A 6919-nucleotide genomic window follows, 5' to 3' on the forward strand; every position below is an offset into this window, starting at 1 on the left:
GGGAAAGGAGTAAACAAAGAAAAGATCCTGACCATGGAAAGTTACTATGGTGACAAGGAAAATCAAAACAAACTCAGAAGACAACAAAATCAAAATTGCTGCAACCAAAACCTCAAAGAAAAAATGTGAATTGGTATTATGTCCTGGAAGAGCTCAAAAAAGAATTTAAAAAATAAAATAAGAGAAGTCGAGGAAAAATTGAGAAAAGAAATGACAATGATACAAGAAAATCATGAAAAAGAATCAATAGCTTGGTAAAGGAGGCACAAAAAATAATAAAAATTACACCTTAAAAAACAGAATAGGCCAACTGGTAAAAGAGGCAAAAGTAAAATCCACTGAAGAGAATTCCTTAAAAAGCATAAGTGGCCAAGTCAAAAAGGAGGTACAAAAGCTCACTGAAGAAAATATTTCCTTAAAATTAGAATTGGGCAAGTGGAGGCTAATAATTCCATGTAACATCAAGAAACAAAACAAAATGAAAGAATGAAAAATAGAAGGAAATGTAAAATATCTCATTGGAAAAACAACTGACCTAAGAGATAAAGGATAGAGAATCTAAAAATTATTGGACCATCTAAAAGTCATGTTCAAAAAAGAGCCTGGGCAGCTTATCATCCTCCTCCTCCTCATTATTTTTATTATTGAAAACTGCACCAATATCCTAAAACCAGAAAGTAAAATAGAGTTTGAAAAAATACACTGCTTTTATCCTGAAAAAGATCCCAAAATGAAAACTCCCAGGAATATTATAGCCAAATTCCAGACCTTGCAGGTGAAAGAGAAAATATCACAAGCAACCAGAAAGAAACAATTCAAATATCATAGAGTCACAGTCAGGATAACAAAAGATTTAGCAACTTTAACATTCAAGCATCAGAGGGATTGGAATATGATATTCCAGAGGGCAAAGGAGTAAATATTACAATTAAGAATCACCTACCCAGTAAAATGGGTATAATCCCTCAGGGGGAAAATGGACATTCAATGAACCAGAAGACTTTCAAGCTTCCTGATGAAAAGACCAGATCTGAAAAGAAAATTCAACTTTCAACTAAAAGACTCAAGAGAAGAATAAAAAATAAACAGGAAAGAAAAATCATAAGGATTCAATAAGTTTAAACTGTTTATATTCCTTCATGGGAAGATGATACTTATAACTCCTAGGAACTTTCTCATTATTTGGCAGTGATAAGGAATATAGGCATAGACAGAGGGCAAAGGTGTGAGTTGAATATGAAGGGATGATATCTAAAAAAAAAAAATTAAAGGGTAAGAAAAAGAAATGCACTGGGAGAAGGGAAAGGTAAGATGGGGAAAATTATCACACATAAAAGAGGCTCAAGAGAGTTTTTACAGAGAAAGGGAAGATGGGAAAGGTAGGCAGAACCACTCACACTTTACTCTCACCAGAATTAGTTCAAAGAAGGAATAACATACACACTCAGCTGGGTATAGAAATTTATCTTACCCTATAGGAAAGTAGGAGGCAAAGAGAATTTAAAAAGTGAATTCTGATACAGGGGAAGCCAGATTGGTGGAGGTGGTAGTTAGAAGCACAATTCTATTTAGGATGGGAGAGGGAGAGAGGGAAGGAGGGAGAGAGAGAGAGAGAGAGAGAGAGAGAGAGAGAGAGAGAGAGAGAATTGAATAAATTGTGAATAAATGTAGTTTACAACATTCAGTTCCACAGTCCCTTGGGTTTCAAATTTTCTCTCCCTTCCTCTCCTCCCCCCTCCCCCCATAGTGACATGCAATCAAATACAGGTTCTATAAACAGCTTTACATTAAACATTAGTCAATTTGTAAAGTAGAATTATAGCTAATGGAGTGAACAATGAGAAAAAAGGGACAAAAAACAAAACACAAAAGAGAGAGCAAGTCATTTGCTTCGATCTGCATTCAGGCTCTGTAGTTCTTTCTCTGGATGTGGATATACCTTTCCATCATGAGTCTTTTGGAGTTGTCTTATAACCTTAATACACAGTAATCTTAAATGTGAAAACATTTTACAGTGAGTATCTCTGACAAAGGCCTCATTTCTCAAATACGTAGAGAACTGAGTCAAATTTATAAAAATATGAGTCATTCCCCAATTGATAGATGTTCAAAGGATATGAACAGGCACAAGATAATAAAAACTATTTATAATCATATGAAAAATGCTCTAAATCCCTATTAATTAGAGAAATGCAATTTTTTTTTGCTTTTTGGAGGGCAATTGGGGTTAAGTGACTTGACCAAGGTCACATGGCTAAATTTTTTTGTGTTTAGTGTCTGAGGCTAGATTTGAACTCAGGTCCTCCTTACTCCAGGGCCGGTGCTCTATTCACTGAGGTACTTAGCCATCCTTGAGAAATGCAAATTAAAACAACTCTGAGGTACCACCCCACACCTATCAGATTGACTAATATTATAGAAGAAAATGACAAGTGTTGGAGGAGATGTGGGGAAATTGAGGCACTAATATTGCTGGTAGAGATGTGAACTCATTCAACCATTTTGTAGAGCAATGTGGAACTATACTCAAAGGGCTATAAAATCATGCATATCTCTTGACCCAGTAATACTACTGCTAGGTTTGTATCCCAAAGAAATTGAAAAAAGGAAAAGAACCGGCATGTACAATAATAATTATAGCAGCTCTTTATTGGTGGCCAAGAATTGGAAATTGAGGGGGTGTCTATCAGTTGGGGAATGACTGAACAAGTTGTGGTACAAGATTGTGATGGAATACTATTGTGCTATAAGAAATGATAAAGGGGATGTTCTCAGAAAGACTTCCATGAACTGATGCAAAGTGAAGTGAGTAGAACCAGAATAGCGTACACAGTAACAACATTTGTTTGATGATAGTTGTGAATGACTTAGCTATTCTCAGCAATACAGTGATCCAAGACAATGACAAAGGACTTATGATGAAAAATGCTATCCATCTCCAGAGAAAGAACTGAGGGAGTTTGAGTACACATCCAAGCATACTTTTTAAACTTTATTTCTCTCAACTTTTTTTTGTTCTGTGTTTTCTTTCACAACATGGCTAATATGGAAATAAGTTTTGCATGATCGCACATGTATAATCTATATCAAATTGCTTACCTTCTCAATGTGGGATAAAGTGGGGAGGGAGGGAGAGAGAAATTAGAACTCAAAGTTTTAAGAAATGAATATAAAAATTATTTTGCATGTAATTGGGGGGAAATAAAATATTAAACAAAAAAAGAAATTCCTAAAAAATAATAAATAAAAGTTCCAGGTGGAGCAGAGAAATGTGTATATTCATTGGCTGTCTTATTTAGGAAATACTATGTCTTTTAACCCAGTTTCTTCATAAATATGTTTAATTCCACATTTTCCCTTTTATCTTTCTGTTAGACTTATCCAAAACTGATTGACAGATACTGAAGTCTCCTGTCACAACTGTATTACTGTCTATGTTTTCTTGAAGCTCAGATAATTTTTTAATGAATTTGGATGCTCAGGCATTTGGAGCATATGTTTATACTTACCTTTCACCATTCTGATTCCCCTCCACCGTGTACTTGACCACTTATCAGCTTCCTTCCTAAAATGTGGCACTCAGGGCTGTATGTAGTAGTCTCAAGGCACTGTGACCAGGGTGAAGTTCAGAAGGGCCTCTTGGCCTGGACATTTACCATTCAGGGCAGCCCAAGATTTCATGAGGGGTTTTTTTTGGGTCACAAAATCACACAGTGGATTCACATTTAGTTTGCAGTCTAAATGATTTTCTTCTAGTCTTACCTCCTCCATCTCACAGAGAATCAATGAAGATATTCTTTGTAAAGCACCTAACAGTGCCTGGCAAACAGTAGGAGCTTAATAAATACTTGTTCTTTCTCCCGCCTTGCGAACACTATTTTCTTAACCCAAGTGTTAAACACTATTTCCTTCCCTATCACACATTGTCTCCTCCATTTTGGCCCATCGTTCCAGTTTGCCAAATTCTAGATGACCCTTACTTCTTCATACAGCATGTTAGCCATCCACCTCCACTTTGTGTCATCCACGACTTTAGTAAGCATAGTATTTATTCCTTTATCCAAGTTTGCATCTTTAAGAAAAGCATTACTGTCCCTCATCACGCCTGAGTGCCACCCCCCCTTTATCTACCTCTTGTAAATCCTACCCCCTTTCAAGGTTCGGTCACCAGCCCTGTCCTGATTCCTTCAGTTACTGCCTTCTCCCTTGATCCCATCAGAATTTTGTTGTGTTTACTTTGTTCACACACACACACACACACATTTGCTTATCAGTGCACATGTTGTCCCTCTCCCCTACTTAAGCCATACTCTATCAGGACACAGGCTTTTTATATAGACTTCCTTAAAGGATTGCTTTATTTGTGTCTCTTGCTTTCTGCCATGCAGTAGGCTTGTTAATAAATGCTTATGGCGGGGTGGGGTAGGGGATGGAGTCAAGATGGCAAGTAAAAGCAGGAACTTACTTGAGCTCCCACTCTAACCACCTTCAATTCCTATAAAAATTATTCTAAACAAAATTTTATAGCTAAAGAACCCACAAAGTGACAGAGAGAAACAAAGCTCTAGCTGATGGCAGCCTGGAAGGTCGACAGGAAGGGTCTATCTCACTGGTCTGGAAGTGGAGCACAGTCCCATGTGAGCCAAGCCAGCCCAGACCAACAACACAGATTGGCCAGGGCATATTTCAGGAGAGTGAATCACTCACAGGTGTGGCAGTTTCCAGACTTCTCAACCCATAAACACCAAAGAGCAAGTAAAAGGTAGGTGGAGGATCTCTGTTGGAATGAGGGCCCCTGCCGCTGGGAAAGCAGAGGTAGGTAGCAGGAAGCTGCAACTGCTGCCACTGTTTCTGGCTCTAGGTCTACAGATCACAGATCATAGGGGTACCAAGTGACCATTCAGAAGGTAATTGCCCTTGCTTTGACCTACTTGGATCTGGGTCACAGTCTTGGGTGGTGGTCCTGGGGTGAAGAGTGCTAGCATGGCAGTGTTTGTTGAAGTTGTGGAGAGACAGTCATCCTCAGAGTTCTGAGGCCTAGCAAAGGCTCTGACAACAGCTGCGCAAAACCCCAGAAATTTGGAACACAGCATTCTCCACTCTGGAAGCAGAGTTCTACCATGGCAAAGAGCTCACGAGTCAAGTAATTGGCTGGCAAGATGAGCAGAGAAAGCATAATCATACTATAGAATCATATTTTGGTGACAAAGACAATCAAAACATAGAACCAGAAGAAGACAACAAAGTCAAAACTCCTACATAAAAAACCTTCAAGAGAAATATGAACTGGTCACAGGCCACGGAGGAGGTCAAGAAGAATTTTGAAAACCAAGTAAGAGAAGTAGAGGAAAATCATGAAAAGTGAGACAATAGCCTGGTAAAGGAGACCCAGAAAAATACTGAAAAAATAACACCTTAAAAAATAGTCTAACTCAAAAGGCAAAAAAGGCCCAAAAAGTCAATGAGGAGAATGCCTTAAAAATATCAATTGGCCAGATGGAAAAGGGATTTCAAAAACTCACTAAAGAGAATAACTCCTTCAAAATTAGATTGGAGCAAATGGAAACTAATGACTTTATGAGAAATCAAAATAATACAACGCAGATCCAAATGAATGAAAAAAAAATAGAAGGCAATGTGAAATATCTCATTGGAAAACCCACTGACCTGGAAAATAGATCCAGGAGAGGAAATTTAAAAATCATTGGACTACCTGAAAGCTATGATAAAAAAAAAAAAGCTTAGACATCATCTTTCAAGAAATTCTCAAAGAAAAATTGTCCTGAAATTCTAGAACCAGAGGGCAAAATAGAAATGGAAAGAATTCACCAATCATCTCTTGAAAAAGATCCCCAAAAGGAAACTGCTAGGAATATTACAGCCAAATTCCAGAGTTCCCAGGTCAAGGAGAAAATATTACAAGCAGCCAGGAAGAAACAATTTGAGTACTGTGGAAACACAATCAGGATAACGCAAGATCTAGCAGCTTCTACATTAAGGGATTGAAGGGCTTGGAATTTGATATTCCAGAGGTCAAAGGAGCTAGGATTAAAACCAAGAATCACCTACCCAGAAAAATTGAGTATAATATTTCAGGCAAAATATGGAAATTCAATGAAATAGAGGACTTTCAAACATTCTTGATGAAAAGAACAGAGCTGAACAGAAAATTTGACTTTCAAATACAAGAAGAAAGAGAAGCATGAGAAGGTAAACAGGAAAAAGAAATCATAAGGAACTTATTAAAACTGAACTATTTACATTCCTACATGGAAATATACAGATAACTATATCTCATGAGACTTTTCTCAGTATGAGGATAGTTGAATGGAATATATACATACATACATATATATTTATGCATACATATATATGTATGTATGGGAGGGTATATGTGTATATATGTGTGTGTGCATGTGTATGTGTGTGCATGTATACATAGAAGGCACAGGATGAGTTCAATATGAAAGGATGATATCTAAAAATAAAATTAAGAGTTGAGAGAGGAATATATTGGGAGGAGAAATAAGAGACAGAATAGGTTAAATTATCTCATGTAAAAGAGGCAAGAGAAAACTGTTACAATGGAGGAGAAGAGCAGGAAGGTAAAAGGGAATGAATCAACCTTATTCTCACTGAATTTGGCTTAAGGAGATGTAGCAGCAAGCACCCCAAGCACGTCCTCAGGGTTTGCTGCCCATACAGGTTCTTGGATCTGCTTTGATAAAGGAAAGCAACTCAAAATGGGTTAACAAGCTTACTTTAATCAGTCAAACATGTATTGTTTACCTTGTTCAGGGGAAAAGGTCAGCACCCCGAACTTCAAAGTATACAGGCAGAATTATCAAGACAGAAACAGATCAAGTAGACAGATTTCCGAACTGTCCAACCATTACATCCATACCCAGTCAACATCTGG

The sequence above is a fragment of the Petaurus breviceps genome, unplaced genomic scaffold (assembly GCF_028583685.1).
Source record: "Petaurus breviceps papuanus isolate PSGF00001 unplaced genomic scaffold, PetGlider_PUasm1.0 490, whole genome shotgun sequence".
Lineage (NCBI taxonomy): Eukaryota > Metazoa > Chordata > Mammalia > Diprotodontia > Petauridae > Petaurus > Petaurus breviceps.